Source organism: Saimiri boliviensis, chromosome 4 (assembly GCF_048565385.1).
Source record: "Saimiri boliviensis isolate mSaiBol1 chromosome 4, mSaiBol1.pri, whole genome shotgun sequence".
Taxonomy (NCBI): Eukaryota; Metazoa; Chordata; class Mammalia; order Primates; family Cebidae; genus Saimiri; species Saimiri boliviensis.
Genome location: NC_133452.1, coordinates 54557579 through 54569423, shown reverse-complemented (window position 1 = coordinate 54569423; position 11845 = coordinate 54557579). Strand labels below are relative to the sequence as shown.

Genomic DNA, 11845 nt, shown 5'->3' with positions numbered 1-11845 from the left:
AAGGGGGTAAGTGGAAGAGGGAGAATAACTTGTCAGAAAGGAAAGAGAATGTCTAGGACAAATGGTCATGTGAGAAAAAGAGCTTGTCTGTAAGATCAATTAGGAACTCTTCTTGGAGGAGGCAAAATGTGTAGTGTTATGGAAAGAATGACCACACATCTCAATTTGCTGGGACAGATTCAGCATACTTAATAATAGCATCCTCTTTCCCTCTCAAAATTATCCTTGTTTGGACCAAAAATTTTACACAAACAATACAGAAGTTTTAATTGTTCCTTCTCCATCTTTAAACTGTGTTTTTAGAACAAAGAAGGGTTTCCTTTCTATTGGAAGGCCAATATTGTTTATTACAGTAACTAAAATTAATGGAATCATGGGAAGCATTAGTAATTTTCATTGCATTTTGCTGCATATATGAATTTTTTAAATATTTTCTTTCTTCCTCTCGATAAACAGAAAAATCAAATTTCAACTTGTGGAGTTTAAAATATTAAATAAGAGCTCTATGTAAGGCAATGATCACATTTTTGTGAATAGAATTATAGCTAAAATGAACACTCCAGAAATGTAATGCATTCCAGCTCACTCATTATCTGTAAAATTAGAAAGGTACCCTTGTGTAAAGATTAAATATCTGACTAAGATTCAAAAGACAAGGGATGGCTCTGCGTGACCTTGGGCCATAACTTTTCTTCTCTAAATTTAAGTTTCCTCATCTTTGAAATGACAGGGTTAAAATATATGATCATTAAGGTCTCACCCAGCTCTAGTAGACTATTATTTGAAATTCAAATAGGTTAATATAAATTTTACTCTTGGTAGTGAAATTTTGCTGAAGTGATTGCTTAAAATAACAGAGAAAAAAAGGGTAAAAGTCATTAAAAGAAAAGTACAGAAATGTGCCTGAATAATGCAATAATAGAGGCTAAAACCAATGAGCAATTGCAAAAGGCTTTCTTTATAAATACTTATTTAATATGAATTAATATATACTTCTTGTTACTTTATTCTTAAACATGAAATTTCATCTTCATTGAATTACTTGAGCTGCTTGTTGAAACACAGATTCTAAAACCCACTTCAGGAGTCCTGAAGGCAATTATCATGCTATACAGCAGTATTTCCAATTATTTTTCTGAATTGATAGGTCCGAAATATTCTACTGCTTTAGATTGTGTTCTCCCAGAAAGAGATCCTGAGGCAAAAATTTAGGAACAAGTGATTTATTAAGAAGAAACTGCTGAGGGTTGCAAATGAGGGGAAGCAGAGAAGAAAAGGCAATCTCCAGGGAAGTTTATATTAGTAATTTCAAATGATGTCCCATACTCAGCCTAAGCCACGGGGAGCTCTAGAGTATGACTGAGAGTTTTCTCAGCAAAAGAGCTGGACTTTTGTACCCTGACACCAGTCATTGGCTGTGAGTCAGCAATTGGGAATACGTAGAAGTGGAATTGAGTGGAAATGTAAATTTCCATACATTTCTAGCTCTTCCAACTGGAAAGACAGTTGTAGTGCTTAAAAGAGATCCCCAGAAGTCATTTTCAGATGGGAAATTTTAGCAGAGAAATGAACAGAAGCTGGAAGATGGGGCACAGTATCCAAGAAGGGGAGGTGAAGGTTTCTCAGCAGAACTCAGAGTGCTCACTGCAGCTACTCACTTACCTCTCAAACTATTTTTGTGGTCCAACTAACATGAGAAGTGTTATATGCTATGCCTCCTTCAGAGACTGGTAATGCACAATAGCATATTATAAGTCTTATGTAGTAATAGAGTAAATAAATTATTCATTTTTGTTCCAATCCAGTATTTCTCAAATGAATTTGATGAATTTATCTCATAACTGCCATCTGGAAAAAACCCCACTGGAAATTCGGCAATATAACATCAATAATTTTTAATTAAAGAAGATAATTTTATTAAAATATAGCTTCCTCCCCCCCAAAAAAGTGATATCTAACAGCAGCACTGTGAAGTACAACAACTACCCACAAATATACTTATTAAGGCATGGGTACACACATATTACAAACTCACACTAACAATAAGAGATGACTGTCAATGTATTTAATAAACTTGAGGGATTTTCTATGACCAAAGAGCCTAAGGAAATGGGATTGAAAAATAAAATTTATAGTTTTAAACAGCCTTATGCATGCAATTCATTAGGAGGCACATTCTGCCTTCTGATTCCTAAATTCAAGATCTATATCCACAGAAAAGGCAATTGACTGTCTCTCTCTTGGGAGTATGCCACTTACTGAGGCAACACACTGACCTCAGCCCCTCCCCATAACATCCGTCAGTATAAATTTGAATTTTATATTTAACTGAAATCTGCCACATAAAGGAGATTAACCTATATAAAAAGAAAGAGTAATTGATGGTGACTCATCACTCCTGGGAGTGTAATAATAACTAATCTTACCACTTATTTTCTTCTGTGTGGTCTAGTAAGTCTCATGAGCTTTAAATGTGCCATTTCATATAATTCACATGATCATCTTGAGAAGTAGGAGATTATAAAGCTAGTTCAATGAGATTGTGAAATTTGTTAAAAGCTATAAAACTAGAAAGTGATTAAGCGGAGATTCAAAACTAGGTCTTTCTGAATTCTCATTAGATCATGCTAACTATAGTTAGAGCAGTCAAGATTAAGTTTTCTGTCTAATTAGAGAAATATTAAGCAAACTCTTCTGAAAGAGCTGCCTGATAGAAAAGCATTTTTAACAGATCGAATCTGTTTCAAAATCTAAAGCCTCAATTATGCTTTCAGTTTGCCGTTTAAGAGAGTTGACTGGTACTGGAATGAACAGATAACAAGATCAACAATACTCTTATACGTTGCCTGTTGGCCAGTACAGACTGGATATATAGCTCGCACCTTCCTAGGAGATTTGTACAGACAACCTGGGGTTATGAATTAATGTTGTGGAACAATAGTAAGAGAACATCTTGAAAATTCAGAAATTCCTGGAAATCATTTCGTCTAAGAACTGGAAGGAAATAAAACCCTACTTGACATCTTTAATAAGAAATACATTCTATGAAACAGAAACAAAACCCACAGAATTTTGTAAGAAAAAAAGAGATAGTAATGTTTTCAGGGAAAGTGAAAGTGCGATAACTGAGTTGACAATGAAAAATTGGATCAATGCTTTGGAATACCTGAGTCAGTCTTTCAGAGTCACTCTTCCACAGTGTACCAGGGGAAACAAGATTCAAACAGTGACACAGAATACAACACATGGAGTTGGAAAGTAAAGATTTAATCTATGCGTTGTCAGTGTCCCTGAAGATAATACCAAAATAATCAGAGGCAGTAATACAGAACTGATTTATTTGTAATTCATTATAGAACACGGGATACAGATAAAAATACTGTTTTTGTAAGAAAAAAAAGCATACAAAGATACCTATAACTAGAAAACACTTGAACCATTTCAACTTTAATGATATATTAAAGCAAACTTTTATATGCATCCAGGTAGAAAATTCTGCTTATCTCCGGAAAAACACAAATTATCCTGAGTTCAGTCTTATTTACAACAAATGCCAAAATTGAATAGGCTAAGGTTTAGTTTTAATAGAGAAAAGTTTGCAATTTAATATTTTACATCCAGCTAAGATGTATTTTAAATATGAAGGCTACTTTCACTTACATTAAGATTCAGATTAAATCTGAATATTATGTATGTACTTATGTAAAATCTTTGTATGTACTTCATAAAGTTATTTGGAATCCTATTCCAGTTGACAGTGAAAACTCCAAATAACAATTAAAGACTTAGGAAATTTGTAGATTAAAGAGCTGAATAGACCTTTCACAATAACAAACATATCACCAACTAGCATCTCAAGATTTGAAGAAATCACCGTTTTACCACACCACATCTGTTTGAACTGACCATTTGATTAATCTGTAAGACGATTGAGTTTTTTTTTTTTTCCTCTACCCATGTATGCAACTTTCAACAGGAAAGTCAGTGAATTATTATCACTAATGATAGGTATAAATAAAGTATTTTGACTCCCCCCAAATTCTCTAGGGAACAACTCTCCCAGAGGTAGTTTTCTGCTGTTTAGAAATAGAAACAAATGCAATTACGATTTTGCTTAGGCATAAGAAATGATGAAGCAGGCACACCAAACTTTGTAAGCATGTGAAAAGCAGCCCATTAAATGTTAAAGTTGTTGTCTTTGAATGTTGGGACCATGGGTGATATTTTCATATTTTTATTCTATTTTTTTTCAAATTTTCTGTAATGATCAAGTTTACATTACAAAATAAATCTCACATTGAAAAGAAAAAAAAAATAAAACTACAAAATATCCAAACCCTGAAAGTCCAAAATTCTTTTAAAAAGTAGTTTTGGGTTGATGGCTGCTTTCATAAATAATTCTGGTAAAGCTGGTTTTCCTTTCCCCACTTACACTCAGTGCAATAGATACGCTTCTGGATTTCCGTGGCAGGCAATAATTTAAAAAAAGTTACTTCAAGGTTCTTATCTTTAGTTATTTAAACAGTAACCTTGTTACTTCTGAGAAGGGACTTCAAAGATACAAGCAAGGTTACTGATCAGTTGATTTTAAAAGAGGGAGTTTTTCATGGATTATCTGGGTAGGCCCAATTTAATCATTTGAGTCCTTTAAGAACAGAAGAGGGTGGCAGAAGAGAAAGGAAAAGAAATTGATTCAAAGCAGGAAGAAGCAGGAGAAGCAGATGAAGATTCGGTACATCTTTTGCCTTTAAGATGGAGGGGACGCCAGCCCCAATAGTCCAAAAGCTGTAGATTATGGGTGGTCTCTACAACATGAGGACAATCCCTGGCTTACAGTTAGAAAGAAACAGTGACCCCAGTCCTACAGCTGCTTAAAACTGATTTTTCACAAAACAACTTCTTTGAGTCTGGAAAGGCATTGTCCCCCAGAGCATCCAGACAAAAGCTAGGCTGCTCGATAGCTTGACTTTGGCATCATAAGACCCTAAGCAGAGAACCTAGTCATACACTTTTGGCCCACAGAAGTATAAGATAATAAATGTTTCTTTTAAAGCCTCCTAATTTGTGTTAAATTGTTATCGTAGCAACAGAATGTCAGGTCCAAATCCTTACTTGTAGGCTCTATAGAAGCTTATAGTCTTAGGCTTTATTTAATCCTTCTCTTAAATCACTTATTTACGGCTGCTATTTATAAGCCTTGCTAAAGAATTTAAGGGCACTCTGATAAAATCGCTTAAGGCAAAAAACATATTTAAATATGAGTGTTTGCACCTTGATCTAAAATGGTGACTTTTACTGGGAAAATCAGGTATATAAATCTATAAGATTGAAGAAACATTTTGCATAGGGGTTATGCTAATCTTCTCTGTATCATTCCAATTTTAGTACATGTGGTGCTGAAGCAAGCACTACTTTAGGAACATTTTGAATGAGAAAATCTCTTCTCTCTTTAGTAATAATACATAAGCACTACCATGGGCCTACTTTGAAGAGCCAACATCGGTTATTAAATTTGTGCAACTTGGACTGAGATCCTGGATTATGTGGCCCCTTATATCTGAAATTCTCTGATTCTCTGAAAAGTGACATTTTAATTGTTGTCAGATATTTAATATGTAGTCCAGATGCACAAGTTTACTGAAAGGCAATAATTATTAGTATATTAACAGTTATTTTCATTGTCTAATATTTTTGTTTTCTAAAACTCTTATCTAGGTTGCTTAAAACAGTTTTCTCCCCAGTATATATAGAATGTTTTTTCATATAGAGATAAATTTACGGCTTGGTATAACATCTCATGCCCTGCAATCCCAGCACTTTGGGAGGCTGAGGCAGGCAGATCAATTGAGCCCAGGAGGTTGAGGCTGCAGTGAGCTGTGATAGCACCATTGCCCTCCAGCCTGGGTGACAGAGTGAGACCTTGTCTAAAACTAAAAAATGAATTTATGTATTATGAATATAGATGTATGGCTAGAAAAAATGCAACAAATTGGTCCCATGTGAAAATGTTTATTTTCTTGGATTTATGGACACTATATTTTCCAGTCATTCAAACTAATTCACTGATTAATGTTGTCAGTTACGTTCTTTTAATCTGTTAAAATGCAGCTGCTCATAAAAACAGAGTAACTAGATTTAGACTAAAGTAATTATTCCATTCCTTTGGCATTTGTTGAGAAAGTTAACTTACAATGTCAGAGATAAAGTTATCCCTCGTTTTTCACAATTTTACACAAAATTAGCACTTATTTCACAAGAAGTTCACAAGTTTTCATTTGTGTATATAAATTGTCTCTGTGTTAACATTAATTAGACCAGAACTACTCCAAGCTTCTATATCAAAGTCTATACTTCTACTGAATAATTTGATTCTGAATGCAACTATCAGGTTTATTATCTAAAGTACGATAACTCAGGAAAGCTTTTTAATTAGTTCTTTAAATTACTTGAAACCTTTAAGCCAGCTGAATGATTAGGGAAAGGCTTCAGTTTTCTCCTCTGTTTTGTAATGTTACCATTTGGCTAAGAAGCCAGATGGAGACTCCATAGAGAAACCAGGAAGCACCCTCAAGTGGAGAAAGTAACACTTTACTTTTTACTCATCTTAGCTGACTTCCTCTACATAACCTTTCTAGATATGACCCTGGGCCTGAGTCAGATTTGAAAATCTGTATCCGAAGCTGATTTTAAAGGATCAGTGTAATATAACAACATAAACAGTCAGTGTGTGATGCTGCCTTGAGTCACGAAATGATAGGGGGATGCATATTTAATTCGAATTTCGACTAGGTTTGAAGAGGAAATTAGAAAATACTTATCAAGAGCAGACAATAGCAATATAGTAGCGCTCCCGTGGAAGAACTGAAGACAAGTATTTTCAAGCTCCATATAGGGAGAGTGAGCAGATTTGCAGCTGTAAAGTATGGTCCCAGGTGGAAGATAATTGGATCATGAGATTTATGTTCATCAGATCCTTATTGTTCCTGCCTCATTTCCTGTGTGACTATGAAAAAGGACCAGGGTAACCCAAATACATGCCATGGTTGTCAGAACCTTACCCACTAAAACAATGGGCAACAGCTATTTTAAAAGAACTATTTTTTATAAGATTAGAACATGAAGGAAAATACTGTACTGAGGATGAGAAACCTTCTAACATTAAAAGTATATATGGCTCCTACATATTTGGTGAAAACAGAACAAAGAGAGAGTGAAAATGAGATATACATGCTGTTAGGCATATTTTCTAGGTATTCTGACAATCAGGTACTTAGTGAAACTTCAGACTTCTGATTCACATTATTTATAAGGAAGTTGACACCTTCAGAAGCTGTTTGTTAAAATAGATAAAAATAATTCTGTAGTTTTATCATCATTTCTTGGATTTGTTTTATAAATCTCATGACAATGACTTTTTGTGTGTTGTTCCCTGATAACAGTGCTTGTCTAAGCCTCAAGTACCTACATTCCAAATCATAAAACTCAAAGATAATTTTGGTCTGTTACTGAGCTGAGCTAACATTGAACAACTACCTTACTTAGGTATTTGTTGCATTTCATTGTGTCAACAGATACAATTAGAGGATGTTTTCATTATTCCAATTTCTATTCAGAGAGAAATGATTTTTTTTCTAAGATACATGTAACCCAGCTCTTTTCAATTATGCAGAGAACTGCTTCCATTAAGGTTACCTGACTTGTCCAGATACGAATCTTTTTTGCACAGAATGCTGCGATGCTCATAACTGTACTCTTCCTACTGAGGTCTTGCTCAGGCTTAGTAGACTTAGAGTAGAATTCATTAAAAAGTGGAAATCCAGTTGTGCAGGATTTCTTTTTACTTGTAAGAAGTTGTTATTATTATTACACTAATTAAAAAGTGACCATACAGAAGGCTCATTGATGTGTCATATGTAGATGTTCATAAACCAACAGCAGAAAGGAGCAGATGACAGTGGCTGTCTCCCAAATTACTATCTCTGGAGTACATGGAGTTACACTGAACTATGTCTACCTAGTAGCAGAGAAAAAACAATTAACCTATTTCATGAAATGTTTTCTGTTTTTTGTGTAATGATCACCTAATCAATTTTTAAAATTTTTTTAAAACTAATATATATGGAGGCTTATAATTACAGCTTAATTTTTAAATTTTAATATTAAGATCATTACAGATTCACATGTAATTGTAAGAAGTAATGAAGGGAGATCTGTGCATCTTTACACAGTCCCTTCTGCCCCTATAGTAACATCTTGCAATACCATTATACAACTCCACAGTCAAGATTTCTATTACTGTAAGCATCCCTCATGTTCCATTTTACAGCAGCACCCACTTTCCTCTGGCTCCCACCTTCTTCTTAATCCCTAGCAAACCACTAATCTGTTACTCATTTCTATAATTTTGTCATTTCAGTATATAAAATTATATTAAAAAATGTAACTTTTGGAGATTGGCTTTTTTCATTAAGTACAACTTCCTGGAGTTTCATTCAAGTTGTATATATTAATACCCTTTTATTGCTGAGTAGTATTCTATGGTATGAATATACCACAATTTGTTTAACTATTCACCCATTGAAGGACATCAGGGTAGTTTCCAGTTTGGGGCTATTACAAATAAAGCTGTTACAAACATTTATGTATAGGTTTCTTTGTGTGAATGTAAACTTTCATTTCTCCAGTATAAATGCCCAGGAATGCAGTCAGTGGGTTTTATGGTAGTTGCATATTTAGATTTTCAGGTAGCTGTCAACCTGTTTTTCATGGTGTCTGTACCATTTTTTATTCTCACCAACATTGTATGAATGATTTAATTTATCCAAACCCTTACCAGCACTTGTTATGGTCACTATTTTTTATTTTAGCCATTCTTCTAGTTTGGTAGCATTAGGTTATTATACTTATTTGGGTTTGCCTAGAGGCTAATGATGCCCATGACTGTGTCCTGAATGGTATTGCTTAGGTTTTTCTTCTAGGGTTTTTGTGGTGCTGGGTCTTAAGTTTATATATTTAATCCATCTGGAGTTAATTTTTGTGTAAGGTGTAAGGAAGGGATCCAGTTTCAGTTTTCTGCATAAAGCTAGCCAGTTTTCCCAACACCATGTGTTAAATAGGGAATCCTTTCCCCATTGCTTGCTTCTGTCAGGTTTGTCAAAGATCAGATGATTGTAGATGTTTGGCATTATTTCTGAGGCCTCTGTTCTGTTCCATTGGTCTATATCTCTGTTTTGGTACCAGTACCATGCTGTTTAGATTACTGTAGACTTGCAGGTGAGATGAGCCTGGTACTTCAGTTGGAAATGCAGAGATCACCCAGCTTCTGCATGGCTCTCGTTGGGAACTGCTCACTGGAGCTGTTCCTATTCGGCCATCTTGGTGGAAATCCCTTTTATTTTAAGAACACAGTTAGAGTTTTAAAATTTAAATCCATGAATTTTTAAATCACTCTCAATGTGTGTCTGGAAAAATCAAATATGTGAGGCAAAAACAAGCAAATAAATAATGTTCAGGCTTATTAAAACACTGCAAAAAAAACCTAACCTGGGTCAGGTGGGTCATATTTATCATACTTATCATTTGGGAAGTATACTTTGTGATGACCAGATGGTATAAATGACTTTAAGAAGATGTACATGAGATAAAAAATATCAGTTGAGTTATAAACTAGTTGCTGCAAAATTTTTAAAAAACAACCTTTTTTCCAGGTTAAAAATATTTGTATACATTTTATAAAGTTTAAAACTACACACAAAAAAGATAAAGAAGGCAAACATGAATATTTCTACCAACCAAAGATAACTCCACTTAATGTTATTTTGGTTTATTTCAAGTTTTACATCCATATTACACATGCGTTGGAAAAGTTTTGACAGTTTCTATGCTTTTAAACATTCTTTTCAAAAATATATTTAATGATAATGATTTATTAATTAACCTATTTTTGAACTTATTTTGGACATTTGGATTTTGATGAATAGATCATTTTATCTTTCATCTTTAAATTTCTAATCCATCTAAAATTGTCTTATTTTTACATGGTATGGAGTAAGAACCAAAATTTAATTTTTTATCATATGATTATCTAATTGAACATTCTCTCCCAATGTAGTCTTAAATCAGGTGAGCATGAAAGTGTTGGTCTATTTCCAGGCTCTACAGTATCATTGATCTCTGTCTGTTTTTGTGCCAATATTACACTACCCTCATTACTACTGTGTTAAAATCAGTAATCCTATTGGGTGGTTTAAATCCTCAAACTTTGTTTTCTTCTTCAAGATTGGCTTATTTATAAATTTTAGAATCAACTTGTCAACCAAAGACAGGAGAGATTTTGACTTGCATTGGATTCAATCTGTAGATAAATTTGGAGAAATTAATTTAATTACAACTTTGAGGTTTCAAATGACTAATATGGTATGTACCCCTATTTACTTAGGTATGCATTAACTGTTCTTAAAAATATTTTTAGTTTTTTATATATAAATCCTCCCTATCTTTTATTAGATTTGTTTTTAGATATTTGAGTTTTTATGCTTTTACAATTAATTAATTTTTAATATATTTTTTCTCTGTTGAAGGCATATGAAAGTATAATTTTCATATTATTTTGATATCCAGCAACTTTGCCAAATGCTTCTTAATTATTATTTGAAGTAAATTTTTCAGATTTTCTATGTGCACAATAATGTCATCTGTGTGTAATAACCATTTTAATTTTTCTTTCCTGTCCTTATATCATTTCTTAACAGGCTATGACCATCAATACAATGTTGAAATAAAAAGAGATATCAGGCAATATTATCTCATTCCCAGTCTTAGGGGAAAGTGTTCATAGTCCACGGATATGATCAGTATAGTATTTTCTGGCATTTTTTTGTTGGATACTCTTAAGATTCAAGAGATTTCCTTTCATTTAGAGTTTGCTAAAAGTTTGTAATGACAGAGGGTTGAAGATTATTATTATTTTCTTTTGAAGCCAGATTTTTGCTCTGTCATCCAATCTGGAGAGCAGTGGCATGATCTTGGCTCACCGCAGCTTGGACCAGCATGGATCTCCTGGGCACAAGCAATCCTCCTGTCTCAGTCTTCCAAGTAGCTGGGACTGTAAGCATGTGCTACAACACCCAGCTAGTTATTTTTTATTTTATTTATTTATTTTTTTTTTGTAAAGATGGGATCTTATTATCTTGCCCAGGCTGGTCTCACACTTCTGAATTCAAGAGATCCTCCCACCTCAAACTCTCAAAGTGTCAGGATTATAGGTGCTAGCCACTGTACCTGGCCAGTTGTAGAATTTTATCAAGTATTTTTTCTTCATCTGTTGAGATGATCATTCAATTTTTATCCCTTTTGAAGTCAGTGTGACACTATATCTACATTGACTTTTAAAAGTTGAGACCACTTTAAATTGTGATCAACACTATTTATGATGTATAACCATTTTTAGAGATCACTAGAGCCAACTTGATGGCATTTATAATTTGTTACATCTATGCTTATGAGAGAAAATGGACTGTAGAGTTCCTTGCTTGTAATATTTTTATCAAGTTTTGGTGTTTTTTGGTGATTTGTCAGGTTTTCTGTGTTTTAAGAGAAATTGTGTAGAATGTATAGAATTAGTGGGTTTTTTTTTCTTAATAGAACATTTTTAGGAAGATTTTTTATGAATTATATAATTTATAATAGATACAGGAATATACATTTTTTCTTCTTGTATCAGTTTTGATATATTGTGTTTCTAAAGAATTTGTCCATTTCACTTATGTTGCTGAACTAATACTTTTAATATCTGTAGAGTCATCACCCTTTTCAAACCTGATATTGGCAGTATCTCTCGTTCCTC

At 33.6% G+C, this 11845-nt stretch overlaps 1 non-coding gene across 1 annotated transcript; it reads right to left on the bottom strand.

Annotated features, from left to right (window-relative positions):
• Positions 1-5299: 5299 nt before the first annotated feature.
• On the bottom strand, positions 5300-5409 carry LOC120363445 (U6 spliceosomal RNA). The gene has a single exon (XR_005578995.1). It is a non-coding gene; the product is annotated as a U6 spliceosomal RNA (small nuclear RNA).
• Positions 5410-11845: the final 6436 nt, after the last annotated feature.